At 46.1% G+C, this 15,022-nt stretch overlaps 1 long non-coding RNA gene across 2 annotated transcripts in view; it reads right to left on the reverse strand.

Annotated features, from left to right (window-relative positions):
* LOC109284516 (uncharacterized) overlaps window positions 1-15,022 on the reverse strand; it is a 198,675-nt gene that overhangs the window by 117,295 nt on the left and 66,358 nt on the right. The gene's annotated exons all lie outside the window — the stretch shown is intronic.

Here is a 15,022-nt window from a genome sequence, read left to right on the forward strand (position 1 = left end):
GAAGAGAGACTGGTTATTATAGCTACAATTTAGCAAGAACAAGCACTCCACAGCTGGACTTTCAACCTTAAGTTCTTCTCTGGGATAGGGCATGGGACTGTATTTAGCTACAGGGAAAAAAATAATCCATCATTAATATTTACAAAAGCAGACACAAAGTCTGCTGTTTTACTCATACCATGATGACAGTAATGAAAAGGAGAATGATGTTACACTAAGTCATCATAAAATAGTCACGCAACCAGGCAAGGAGAGTTGTGTGAAGCTGTTACATTGTGCACACTATACCTAGCAAGTCACATACATTATGTATGTGTCTCTGTGCGCACACACACCTATATTTATATTCCTCTATTCCTTTCTGCCCCTATTTATTTCACATTATCCTGAGTCTTTCCTTCCTGCCCCTCTCCCAGTTTTTCACCATGGTTGTTGGTCTTTCAGAATAGGGTGGCCCAGTCCATCTACTGTACTGTTATAAGTCAATCCTACATTTTCAGATTGTTTTAAGAAAACCAGCTTCTCCCTTACATATAGATAACTGCTGCTGCCCTTCCAAAAGCCTACTGGAAAAGATAATAACTAAGGAAAAGATCCAGAATATTAAAAGCACTAAAATGCTAAAATAAAAACTGCATTGGAAAAAATGCAGACTTGTTATTTTTTTAGGGGTGTGCGAAGCTTCAATTTACGATTCAGTTCAGAGAAGATTCGGCCTGATTCAGAGGCCGAATCACCAAATCTGAATAGAATTGGAAGAAAAAAACCCATCTCCAATTTGATTCGGAGCCTCCAAATCAATTCGGAAAAGATTCAGAGATTAGGGGGGCAGTCTTTCAGGGGAACAGAAACTGAGAAGAGGGAGGGGGAGCAGGGGGGGAAAGGCTGACATCTGTAGCTGACCAGTGACTGTGATCTCTCCCTGAGTTCCCTTCCAATCACAGTGCTCTGGGGGAGGGATATAGAAACAGCATATAAGCCTCTGTGTGCAGCCTTTCTGTCCCTTTTGTGAGCTGTTTCTGCCTGAGCAACAGCATCTGAAAGGTACTGCACTGGCTTGGCTTCCTACCTAGTTAGTCTCCTGCTAGTTCTGTTCTTGGAATGGATTGGATACAGCTTACTAACTAGAATTCCTCTACTAATCCCTATCCAATCCATTTCTTTCAACTTATTCTTCCCCCAAAACCTATTTGTTCTTGTTTTGTTTTTTTTCCCCCACACTTTTAAAAAAGAAAGCCGTGTTTTCCCTGGCAGTGTGATCCATCACTGTGCAGGAAAGCACATACATTATACATACATATTATATAGTTACACACACATACAGACTAAACACAACACAGAAGAAGTCAGACACATACATCATAGAAGAAGAAGAGATATTATTAAACACAACCCAGAAGATGTCAGACAGTCCTACATCAGACAAAGAAGAAGAGATAGTATATAGTTATACACACATACAGACTAAACACAACACAGAAGAAGAAGTCAGACACAGTTATACAGCAGAGAAAAAGAATAAATATTACAGCTGCACATACACATATACAGTTTCCAGCACAGGAAAGATTAATACTTCAAGAGGAGGTTGGATATGCATCTAGCTGGGGTCACCTAGACCCAGCACTCTTTCCTGCCTATGCAGGGGGTCGGACTTGATGATCTATTGAGGTCCCTTCCGACCCTAACATCTATGAATCTATGAATCTATGAATATGAAACATGCTGGAAAAGCTGCTGCCAGGTCTTCTGGTAGGGGAGGGAGAAGGGCTAGAGGGGGCAGGGGGAGAGCTAGAGCTGCAAGTCCCTGTTTCCCCCCCAAAAATACATGCATCCTCTTTCCGGGCAGCCATGAGTCTTTTACTGCCAGTCGGAGCAAGGAGGTGGGAGCAGTACCTATCCCTGCGCCTGCACCACCTCCCCTAACAGAAATAGCAACCAGCAGCAGAATAACAGTCTCCTCCACCCCAATTTCATCTCCCAGTGTGAGCCTCCCAGTGCCAGAGGAGGAACTGGATCTGGAAACAGAGGACCTGAGCACCCTAGCAAAAGAAATTCTGGGGAAGGAGGGGGAATCTGAGTTCATACTCCACACCCCTCAAAGTTCCCCTAGAGCCAAGTCTCCTTCTCTGGAAGGCACCTCAGAGGAGGTTGTGAGGGCAGGTGACTCTGCTTCCCCTGTTGTTGTGTTTCTGTCTGCTGAGGAGGGGGATAAGGCAGGATCTCCACACTCAACCCAGAAGCAGAGGGGTAGTGTAGTGTGGGATCATTTTAAGGTGGCAGATGATCCCAAGTATGCTATTTGCCAGCACTGCCAAAGGCAGATCAGCTGAAGCAAGGAGGTGAAACACTTCACCACCATGGCGATGATGCTGCATCTCAGGAGGCAGCACCCCCTTGCCCTTGCTCTTCCTCAGCCTGGCACCAGTGGGAGCATGCCCAAAGGGAAGTTCCCCTCTCGCTCCAAAGTCCCCGTCCCCACAAAGCAGAGGCAGCCTACCCTGGAGCAGTGAGGGAAAGCCACAGATAAAGCCGGGCATGTTCTGAAGGTGATCAAGGTCACCCAGAGCACTGGGGAGATGCTTGCTTTGGATGGCCAGCCCTTCTCCTTAGTTGAGCGGCCAGGGTTCTGGTGGCTCATGGTGCTTGTGACCCCATCTTACCAAGTGCCCGCATGCACCACCTTTAGCAGGAAGGTGGTGCCCTCCCTATATGAGGCATGCAGGGAGTACTTGAGGGAGGAGCTGCATAAGGCAAGGCCAAAGGTAGCCTTGCACTTCACCTTGAACATCTGGAGCAGCCAGGGTGAACAACACATCTACCTCTTCCTCACACGGCACTGGTGCGATCAGTCAGGTTGTCGCCGGGCTCTCCATCAAGCAGAGGTAATGGATGAGTCCCACATGGCAAGAGAGATCATGGTGGCCATGAACCGCATGGTGCAGGGGTGGCTCATTGGGCAGGGCAAGCTCAACTGCGGGTTCATGGTCACCGACAACAGGGCCAATATGGTCAAAACGGTCCGTGATGCCAACTTTGTTGGCATCCGCTGTGTGGCACACAAGCTGCACCTCATAGTCAGGGATGCCTTGGAGGGGGACAGGGCTGCCAGTGATGGCACCATCACTACCAACCAGCTGATTTCAAAATGCAGGAAGGTGGTGGATTACTTCCACTGCAGCATCAAGGGAGGCAAGAAGCTGCAGGAGAAACAGGCAGAGCTGAGCATCCTGCAGCACAAAATCATGCAGGATATAGAGACTCAGTGGAACTCCACATACCTGATGTTGGAAATGCTGGTGGAGCAACAGAAGGCCATCCATGAGATGGCCTTGCTTGGGGAGATTGAGATCAGCGGCCCCTTAACTAAGCAGAGTGGGATATCATCTCCCAGATATTGGTGGCCATTCCTCAAGGCTGCCAAATGAACCACTTGGCTTGGTGGTCATCCATCAGCACTGGCAATGCCCTCCTTACCCAGGTGATCCCCATAGTGAAAGAGCTTGAGAATGAAATGGAGAAATTCCAGGGGATCAATGTTCTTGGCTGGGGCAAGTTGCTGTCACCTGATGTGCAGGCACTGGTGAAGCAGCTGAAGGAGAGCATCAGGAAATGGATGGATCTGTTGTGGTCCAGTATGGTCTACATGCTGCTGGGCATGTGTGACCCGAGGGTGAAGGGGGGCATGTGTGACCTGAGGGTGCAGGGGAGCATGTGCGCTGGCAGCACCAAAACCCTCGATCACTGGACAGAGGTGAAGCAGGTAAAAGTGGAGAAGTGCCTACTGCTACCTGGGGAGTTAGATATCCTGCAGGTTGTAGTGTGTCAAAAATCCAATGTCTATATTGAGTCCATGAGTTTCTGTATCTAGGAGGTTGATGAAGTTAAGTTCATAGGCCTGTCTGTGAAAAGTGGTTTGTAAATTCAAACAAGCACCGAACATCACTAACCTCGTCACCAGAAGCCAACTTCCTACAGCCCAAAACACAAAACCTGCCAACATAACTCCAGTACCCCCACAAACTGCGCACTAGAATCTATGAAAGACAAGAATACACAACTACCTGTGGGGGCACATTTCTCACAAAAAGACCACTCTGTCTCCACTCTCACAGGCCTAATCCTCAAAGGAAATTTACAAACCACTTTTCACAGATGGGCTTATGAACTTCACTTCATCAACCTCCTAGATATAGAAACTCATGGACTCAATATAGACATTGGATTTATGACACACTACAACCTGCTGGACATCTGACTTCCCAGGTACCTCTCCACTTTTACCTGCTACATCCCCCTTTCCCCCTACCCCAGCCTCTCTCTCTCACCCCCTGACTCCTCCATTTCTGTTTTCACTGACTGGTTTCTTGCCTGCATTGCATGCCAGCCTCTGGCTTCTTTACTATTCCTTCCTTCCAGGAAAAGCACACACACCAACTGCAGGTGCTTCCTCAGCCTGACAAAGGGTTTTTCAACCCAAAGGCTTGCTAAGATATATTTATCTAACTGTTCAGTTGGTCTACTAAAAGATACTAGATTGATCCAAAGAACCTTGTCTGCCAGTGCCATGTCCTTAGACGAACACCCCTAGCACCTGTCCCCAGTCAGCTGACCAGAAGGACACGGGGCTCTGGGCACATCTAAGCCACAGGGCTGGGGCTGGCAGGGAGAGTTCTCTGGCAGCTGCTGGAGAAGCAGCTCCTGCAGGAAAGGAAAAAAAGGTTCTATGATAGTTTGGCTGCCTGAGATGCCGATAATGCTACTGTGCTGCAGTGCACTGCAGTGCTTACCTGTTGTTATTTAAAGTGGTGGATCAGACTGAGGCTGTAGGGGAGGAGGAGACCTCACTGGGGCACTCTACTGTGTCATGTGGAGGCCTCAGCGCCAGTGAGGAGGCGCCTTAACACACATACAAAGCCACACATGTCATGAGTTTTGCTTGTCAGCAGCCTGAGGTACAGTTTCCCAGAAACGCCTACACCTATCTCTTTTAAATTTGGCAGGCTTCATGGCCTCACAGGGACTACCATCCCTGCAGTTTTCACCTTGCTGTACCTTAACACACACACACAGTCATACATGTCACAAGGTTTGCTTGTCAGCAGCCTGAGGTGCAGTTTCCCAGAAACCCCTGCACTTACCTCCTTGAAACTTGGCAGTCTTCATACCATCAGAAGGGGCTACCATACCTGCAATTTTTATCTGAATCGGCCAAAAATAACAAAGTTATAGGTATTTCAGTGATTCCCCATTATAATCTATGGCCGAATCTCTGAATCTCGCTGAATCAGCACCAAATCTTCCGAAGCCGATTCGGCCGAATTGATTTGGGACAGTGATCCAAATCTCTGAATTGAATCACTGTCCTCTGAATCGGTCAAATCCGAATCCAAATTGAATACTTCGCTATTTGCACAGGACTAGTATTTTTACCGAGTGCACAAAAATGCTACAAGTATAAACACTAAGATTTAAGGCATCTGATTGCAGCTCAGAACTGCATGTAAGGTGAGTGATTTTTATGGTTCTTCTTAAGAGAAAAAATGACACTTAGAATGTAGTATGTAACAATACAAGCTAACACCTGAATAAATGTTGGGCCTTTAACTTATGCCTTTGTAAATTCTATGAATGCTTGAGATGACCACATTGCTGGTCCCACTGTAGTGATTATGAGAACTCCCATTGACTATGATGGAATAAAAGAAAGTTTGTGGTGTGCTAACTGGGATCAGTTCTGCAAGATGTGAAGATGCTTTTGAAAGGTGCTGAGTGCCTTCTACTCGGAAGCTGAGGACATACCACACTTTGCACAAGGCATTCATCATGATGCAGGCTCAGTCCTGTAATACTCAGTCCTGATCCTACTGAGGTCAATATAATTAAGAGATGAACAAAAGTGGACAAGATGTCCCTTAGACTAACTTTCATGTGACAGGACAGGGCTCTCCTTTCGTAACTCTTGGGAACCTGGACTTCATTTTCCTTTACATTTTGTATGGTGCTGAATATATTGCCAGGATTTAACCGCAATAATGAGCCATAAACACCGATGGGAGAAGAGAGTGCAGTTTTAAAGCACTTTCATTTCTTTCTTTGCAAGAAAATATTTTGCAGATTTTTCAGGTTTTCTTTTATCTGAAGGATGGAGAGAGAAGGTGTCAGCTGGATAAACACATTAGGACAGGCAGGAAGCAGAGAACAGCAGCTTAGGTGATATTTAGTGATTAGTTAGGTTCTTTTTTTAACCAAGAAGTTTTACAAAGCTCTCAGCACACACTCTCAGGCTGCCCTTTCAGCTCCTGTGCTTAATGATTTGTACTCAGGGCTACTTCTCTCTCTGGTCCCCAGAAGCCCTTGCTCAGACTGTAATGTATTCAGTACAGATAATTCTCTCTCTAGATAAGCATGGGAGTGAACACAGAAGCAGCAGTACTGTCAGGAAAGCCAAAATGTTGAAGTTTAACGCTACACTGTCCCTTATGCAAGAGGGACCCACTAGGATACAGGAAATCATCCCAAGTTTGCACTTGTATTTCCACTGAATGGTGGGTGGGAGGCAGGGTAGGGTTATCCCCACGTGACAATGGAACAATGAGAATAGGCATGGCTGGAGCACAGGGCACTATAGCAATACCTGGCCATCCTAACAGCTCAGGGGGTAAGCCTACATGGCTCAGAGAAACACAGAGGCTGTTCTATGCTGCAGGCTGTACCTGACCAAACCCAGGGCCAGGGCAGAAAGGTAGCTGCTTTGTGGGCTCCACCCCACCAGCCCTACTTCTCAGGGAGGTAGAGCCGCCCCTAGGGTATGGTGAATAGGGGCGACTGCCCCAGACCCTGCCCTTTGTGGGGGCCCCATGGAGCTGGGCGGAGTGGCCACAGCCCCTCCCGCGGGGCCCGCCTGGAGTTGGCGGCTCAGCCCCACACCACAGAAGAAGCATGAAGGACCCCCCCCACACACTTTGTGGGGGAACCATGGCCTTGTGGGGCCCCACATGGGATGATTTGCCCTGGGCCCTGCACCCCCCTATGGCTGGCTATGCAGGGAGGCATACTGGAACTCAGCTCAGATTCACTGCTTCTTCCACATGCCCATCGGGCCCCAGCCCTGAGCCTTCTAGCTGTCAGCTGCAGGCAGAGCAGAGGTGGGGGGAGCAGGGCTCATAAGCTGTTGGGGGGAGGCGGTGAAGCGGTGCACCCTGCATTTCCAGCCTGGGTTGGCAGAGCACAGAGTGTCCCTCTCCTGTCCTGTTTCCATCTGAGCCCTGGGATCACGTGCTGAAGCAACTCTGGTAAGATGATTTCCATCCATCCTTCCCCCCACCCCCGCCCCAGGATCCAGCGCCAAGTTTCCGACTGAAGCTGCTTCCCCTGCAGTGGCGGGGCTTCAGTCCTAGGGAGCTGCATGACGGATGACAGAGCAGCAGTGGGGAGGTGTGTGCCCAGCAGCCAATCGGGGTGGCCCACTGCTCGGCTACAGTCTCCAGCATGCTGGGCAGCATGCAGGAGCACCCCCAAGCTGCTGGCACCAGCCAGTACAGGCAGTTTTTGTGCCGCCCCACCACCCCCAAAGGTGATCTTACGTTCTCTTCGCTCCCAAACTAATGTAGTCCACTTAGATAAAATCACATAAGTTCAAATCTGCCCCGAGCCTTTCAAATATCTGTACCTAGGCAAAGTGGTCACCCTGCTGTACCACACTCAATGCACAGGCATTCTCATTGAAATTGTATACAATCACTTGGTTTGTATCTTGAAAATGAATCATACAATGTGTATGAATCCACAAATCTTTCACTGCAATTTTGCTGCTGGTGGTGACTAAGGATCTGTTTTCACCTGGAATGTCTGCAGGGAAATGGAAGCAAGCAGCTCTGGTGGTTCACTGCAGCACTGTTTTGTGACCCAGCTCTGCTGTTCCAGTTCTGGCTGAATTCTGCCAAAGTTTCTGATTCATTCTTCAGTCTAGTTTTTGGCCCTCCAGGGCCCTGGGTCCTGAGCTGCAATGCCTATTGCTTCCCATTGTTCTTAGAAAGGGATCACCAGTTATGCAGAATGCTTTCAGCAAGGCAGGGAAGAAAGCTTGAGGGCTTTTAAGTAGAGCTCACAAAATATTTGTTTGTTCACAGTACATTGGGGTTTTGACTAAATTTTTTTTGCAACAAATATACATGGAAAACATGGCTTTTTGTTGAAAAAACAAAGAGCCAAGGCTGCAAAATTCAGTTTTTGGTAGAAAATGGAAAAAAAATAGATTTGGAAATGCCAATGCAGGGCCACATAGGAGCCAGAGCTAGCCTTAGGGGTAGGTGATGCCCAGGGCACCATGGAAAGGTGTCAGGGGGCACCAGGGAGGTGCCACACACACGCAGCCGTACTCTACCCCGCTCCCCACCCCACCTCTAGCTGTTGCTTAGGAGGAGCCGGGCCAGGCAGTGCAGGTGGCTGCACTACACAGCTGTGCCAGGGAGTTGTGATCACTTCTAGCCTCAGCGGCAGCTCCACATAGGCACTCAGGCCACAGTGGTATGGGCAGATAGCTGCTGGGTGGCTGCAGCGCAGCAGCTAGGGACAGGGATGAGCCAGGGATGGGGCCACCTGCCCAGGCAGCCACAGTACCCCTGCCCTGGCCCCTCCACGCTACCTCCCCACCTACCTCTGCTTGCAGCAGCACTGCTGACTTGGGAGGGGGCACCAGGGGCGGGGGGGCAGGAAGCAAAATACATGTTCGCCTAGGGCACCATTTTCTCTAAGGTCGGCTCTGATGGGAGCTGTAGTCTGGGGCCTTTGCTCCTTCATTCTCCACTAGGAACCGTGTTTTCCATTACAGACAGGATTCCCAGGATACCCCAAAGTAGCTCAGCAGGAAAGAGATTCCATGTACAAAGGAATCTCTCCAGGGAGTCAACCCAACAGACAAGAATGAGAGTGTGATACACTTGGACACAGCTCCTGGGACGTATGGCGGTATCATGTCCAAATTAAATATTTTGGTTTTAAGAAAAAGGCATTGGTTAAACTTTAACTGTCCTAAGATTTTTTATTTCAAATTATCTTTCTTGGAAAAAGAATGCATTTTCCAAACAGAAAAACCAAATATTACTTCTATGATCAGATAAAGATTTGAATGCAGGCTCTAAGATACAGAAAAGTAGTGACTGAATCCATTTAGGCCTTGATTGAGGAAAGCATGTAAAGATGTGCTTAGCTTTAAGCGCATGTTTCTTAAACAGCAAAACATTTTACCACACGAACTTGAACATGTGATTAAAATAAAGCTTTGCTTAAGTGCTTTATAGAGCTGAGGTCTTTGCATCATCCTGACACTTGCTGAAACTTTTGATTTGCACAGATCATGTATTTGTGCCTAACAATAAGATGATGAAAACAACCATAAACCATGAATTCAAACAGACTGCCAAAAAGATCCACATGACTGGAACATTGGTGGAGTTAAATGAGATGAATTTTGCAAATATTCTTTGTGGCTAACAATCTTCTTCCTCAAAAAGGACTTCTGGAAGCTTTGCCAAGAGTCAAATTAAAAACTCTTTATAAAAAAAAAAAACGGGAACAGAGAATTCATTAGATGGAGTCCGCATGAAAGGTCTTATGGCCTTGACTGAGTCCTGCGAAATGCCTGCTAAGCGGATCTGAACTCCTAGAAAATGTTCTTAGGAGGTAAAATTTTAAATACTGCATTGCTGTCACTGTGAAACTGAGAAGGAATTGTGACAGGAAGCCTTGAAAATGTCCAGCAGTGACTCTGGATGAATCCAAAACAGCATGCTACAGCACAGCTCAAATATTCCAGGCTTGATTTTCAGAAGTGCACACAGTGCCTGGTCCTGCAAGGCAATGGGAGCTGCAAATGAACATTTAGTATTTCTGAATTTTGGCCCCCCCAGAACATGACAGAGAGACTAACGTTGCTGTCTCCCAGAGAAAACGAGATGTTTATACAACCTTGTATTAAACGAACAGAAAAGGACAAAGTCATTTGGAGAAGCTGTTTTATTTTCAAGTTTCTGCTAACAGTGGAAAATAAAAACCACATCTCCATAAGTATTATCTAAGAAGTACTTTTTGTAAGTGTCATTCAGCCTTGATCTCATTCAGCGTTAGTAAATTTGCTCAGCTATAAGTACCAGGGAGAGCTGAACAGTCCTACAGTTAGCAAATTCTATTTCAGTTCAAATAAAAGCCCACTGTCAATTTCTTTCCATTTTCAAAAGCAGTGATTTCTCCTAACTCTCTATTGTTATTAGCCCCTCTCAGAAGCCTGAAAATGACCTGCATTTAGCTGGACCCATTTTGATGTATTCCCCTTGGCAGCATGCTAATTTGTTCTTCTGGTCTCCACACCACTTTCCTGAAGCAGCACCTGTGGATCCTTTACATTTCATTGCTAATTTGCCCACTAGGTTCATGAAGGATGTCAGCAGGTAAGTACAGAGCTCTAAGAAAAGCTGCTTACGGGGCTGCTTATCTTTGTGTATTGTATGCCCAACTATAACCATTTTCACTGTATTTACTAATAAAGTAGCTGTGGTTTTGTTTGGATTTTTTTATAATACTAAGAGCCTCCAGAACATTGCATACTATAAGATGACGCTTTTGAGACGAATCAAACTTTTAGCCTTCTCTACTATTTCCTTGAAATCTGTAATGTGAAGTCAAACTCAGTGTTTGTCTCTGTATCTTGAAGTTTAAGAATAGCTATCAATAAATGTTCAAGGCCTGGGAGGAACAGAAATGCACTCTCCATCCATCCAGAGTTCTAATGAAAACCTGTTTTAGCCTCTAAAAATCAATAACTGTGCAATCCAGTTATTAAACTATTATGGAGAACTGGTGAACCTTCTAAAAATCACCTAAAAAGTTCCCCAAATTTCTCTGGCTTACTTTCTAGGAGTCTCTCCAACAGGAAAATCATAATCACTTAATGGTCTCTGGCATTTTGCATGAAAAATGTCAAGGTATATATTATCAGAACTCGTGGTAGAGATGATATCTTTTATTAGACCAACTAGAGTTTTGCAATAAAATTTCTTTAATTGCAAGCTTTCAGGCACAAGCACCCTTCTTCAGGCATAGAAGAAAAGATTATCAAAGTTCTCCTGGGTAGATATGAAAGCCTATATTTCATAGGAGAGCTGAAGGTGTGGTAAAATCTCCTGTTTGGAACAGGCAGACAAGGTTCCCTGGGTGAATTTGATATCTTTTATTAGACCAACCCAAATAGTTGAAGAAAAGTTAGTAAGCAAGCTTTCAGGTTCAAAAACCCTTCATCAGGCTAAGGAAGTTTCAGCAGTTGGTGCGTGCTCTTCCTGGATGGAATGAAAACTGTTTGGAACAGTTAATTTTATATGCCAATTAGGCTCAGAGAAAAGTTGGAATAGTCTGTTTACCACAAAGTTGTTAGGTAGTAAGCAGAATCTGGTCATATTTCCTTCTGGTTATGGTGTTTCATATTTCACAGAGGAGTAAAAAGATGGAATACTCTTCTGGGCAGACATTTCTTATGTGGTAAGGTGTCTCTGAGCTCTGTGACGATGATGCAAGTTACCTTGAACAAAGGCAGGAACAGGGTCTCAGGTTTCAGGTGGTCAAATTTGTTTCCTCCTTGTAAAATTATGAAGATTTCATTTACGGGTTTCCCTCGATTTACGTGATATGTGCGTTCCCAGAGAATGGCGCGTAAATTGAATTTGCATAAAAGTGAACCCACTTTATAAGGTAACAGATAGCGACAGGTTCCCATAGCGGTGAGGGAGGGAGGGAGTAAGGCATTCACCCCAGTCCCAGGAGCAGCCAAAACCAGCTCCAACCCCCCTGGGGCTCTGCTGGTCCCCACTCACCCCTTCCTGTGCTGGAGTGGCCTCAGGAGCAGCTGATGTCAGCTAAGGGCACGGTGCAGCCCAGCAGTTGCAGGCAGCTGGTGTCGGCTGTGCCAGGGGCCGCTCCAGCATAGGAAGGGATGAGTGGGGCCATGGCCCGCCCCCACACCTCCAGACTTACCTGCTTGGGCAGGGGGGGCATCTATGCTGATTGCATAAGAGCAAGTTTACCTCGCATATAACGAATTATGGGTCTAAACATACGCATTGTATAAGAGCGAATTTGCATGTAAAGAACCCGCATAAATCGAGGGAAACCTGTATTTTAAAGATATTTATTACTGTTTTATAAATCTGTATGCCCTGCAATGCTATTTCTACCTGGACTTCATCAGAGGTTGTTTTTTTTTGTTATTCTGTGGATCAATGCAGAGACTCAATTGTCTTTCTACACCATCAATTCCTTATGCCTTGACTCTGAGAAAATTCCACTGTGTAGAGCATACAGAAAGTCCCTGGGGTTTAACTGCTGCTCCGAGAATGAATGTTTTATATGGTTACATACTGCTGGCCATCTAGTACTTCACAACTGACATTATGCTGTGCCAGCCAGTCAATCAAAACTGCATTGTGACAAAGGAAACAGAAATTGTAGAGTCTTGTTCCAAAAGCTTAGGCTGCCTTCTCTTCAGTTCAGGAGACTCTAGTTGGTGCGAAGTATGAGCTCTATGAAATCCAATTGAACAGTTCTGTGTCTAATCCGCAGAAGGCAGAGGTGAATGTGTTTATTTTACTGTCCACAGGGCACGTCCACACGAGATGTTTACTGTGGAATTGACTAATTAGCTCTGCAGTAAAGGTCTCGGTGTCTACATGTGCAGCCCTATTAGGCCAGAGGAAACTAATACACTCAGCAGCAGGATTGGGCACAAGGGTGCTTCAGTGTGGGGGTTACCTGCCGGATAGCTCCATAATGTAGCACCCTCATGTTCCAGCCAGCCCCTCCACAGCACATTGAGCCGGGTTGAAGTAGCCCTGAGGAAGCAGGCTGAACCCTTCAGGCCCTCTGCCAGCCAGGGCTGTTCTGACCCAGCTCAACATGCTGTGGTTTCAGGCGCATATTCAAACGGCATGCTCGAGAGCAATAAATTCCAGTGCAATATGCACTGGAGATTGTTGTTTCGAATTAATTGCATGGGCAGACACACCTACAGAAACAGAAAAGTAGGGCTGGAAGGGACCTCTGGAGGTCAGCTAGTCCAGTCCTCTGCTCAAGCCAGGAACATCCCTGTGCACAAATGTTTGCTCTTAAAATCTTCCGAGGATGGAGATTGCACAACTTCTCTAGGTAATTTGTTCCAGTGCTCAACCAGCCTCATAATGAGAAATTTCTTTCTAATATCCAATCCAAATTTCCCTTGCTGCAATTAAGACAATTATTCCTTGTCCTGTCCCCTGTGGCCCCAGAGAATAGTCAATTTGTTGTCACCTAGTTGCTTGAATCTCAGCATTTTCTCTTACCTATAATTTGTTTTCTTTCACTGAATATAACTTATTAACTTCTTATTGAAAGCTTGTGTGTTAGCACTGCATTCTTGGCACCGGGTTTGATTTTTTTCTTTAGAGTCAGAAGAAAGCAACATTTGTGTATGAAAGGTAGAGTAAGGAATCACATGGACATTGCAACTGTATCTGGGACCTGCTGAACGTCCCTCTTTCACTTAGCATTCTAGTTCCTGCACAATACAGTCCATCTGCAGTTGTAAACTGGGTGAGGTCAGTGAAGTAGCGTCTCCCTACTTTAGCCAGGTTGTAGGCAGACCCTAGGCACAGAATGGGAAAACCCCAGAACCCAGACAAATGTTTATAGGAAACAGAGTACAGGCATTGTCTTGCAGAGTGCAGTGGGCTCTCCTGATAGAAATATGAACCTTTATAATGGATACACTCTCTCGAGACCATCATCAGCACTCACAGGGACCAGTACTACAACGAGACCATGATGGGGTCTACGCAGACAATTCCCAGATACCAGACGCTGTGGAATCAAAAAAAAAATATATGCCTTAAACTTTGATTATTTTAGTTATAAGATGACATAACCGCTTTGTAGAGAATTGCTGGCTCTGTATAGTAGAACAGATAAGAGAAAGTGTTTGTTCTTTGTAACTCCTCTGCAACTGCTTTGCTCACCGTGGCCTTAAAGATAGCAAAAAAGTATGTACAAATCTGATTTCCAGGTGCAAGAAGGAGGTTTGTGAACTAACCTCACCTCCCCCATTAGTTCCCATCCTGATTACAGCAAAAAAATAATGAAGTAATATTATAGCCGCTTTTCATGCTAATTTCACTATATGATCACGTGAGTTGTAAGCAACTGTTAAAAAGTATATAAGCCTCCTGATTTTGCTCTTGGGGGGGGACCCCTTCCAAGTGCTTGGGAAATCCATGTCACTTTGGAATCCCCCCTACAGCTGTAGTTTCTTTTGAATAAAAGCTTCTGCTGACCTGACCCAAAAGTATGCTGCGTGTGTTTCCATGACAATTCCTGGTGCCGTGACTCAGATCCAGAACACAGGCTGAGGAAGGAGGACCGCAGACTGCCCCCCCCCCCCCCGAACCCCGAGACACCAAACTTGAGAGGTAAGAGACCTAATTCAAAATCTCTATTGGGGTTTCAGAGGAGGACTGCCTGTAGGCTCCCAACTTGGCCATGGTAACTGGATCTAAACCTTGTTAAAACAGGTCAGTCTGAACCTTACTGCCGGCTAAAATTTTCTGTCTGGTAAAGGATCCCATTTTGTGTCTGGTAACGTACGTTTTATTTAGGGAGAAACTGTTTGAGACACCTTCATCCAACAGCACATTGGGCTTGTAGTTAATTAACTAAGGCGGCGTGGGGGAGGAGGTCTGGCTGACTGAATGAATGTGCGTGTGTGTGTATTTAGAAATAGGAGCCACTGACCAGGTCTGAGACTACGGTTGGGTTCAGCCGCCCCAATTCTGCCTGACAGGGCAGTTTTGAAAGCAAGGGGGCCCAACTGGAACCTCGTGACCCAGTGGACAGGGCTTCCGAGTGATTTTGTCTTTTTCTATCTGGCTATTGAATAAATGTGTGTGTGTGCATTTAACAAAATGAGCCACTGACCAGGTCTGGGACTAAGGCTGGGTCTAGCCGC

This window comes from Alligator mississippiensis, chromosome 13 (assembly GCF_030867095.1).
Source record: "Alligator mississippiensis isolate rAllMis1 chromosome 13, rAllMis1, whole genome shotgun sequence".
Classification (NCBI taxonomy): Eukaryota; Metazoa; Chordata; order Crocodylia; family Alligatoridae; genus Alligator; species Alligator mississippiensis.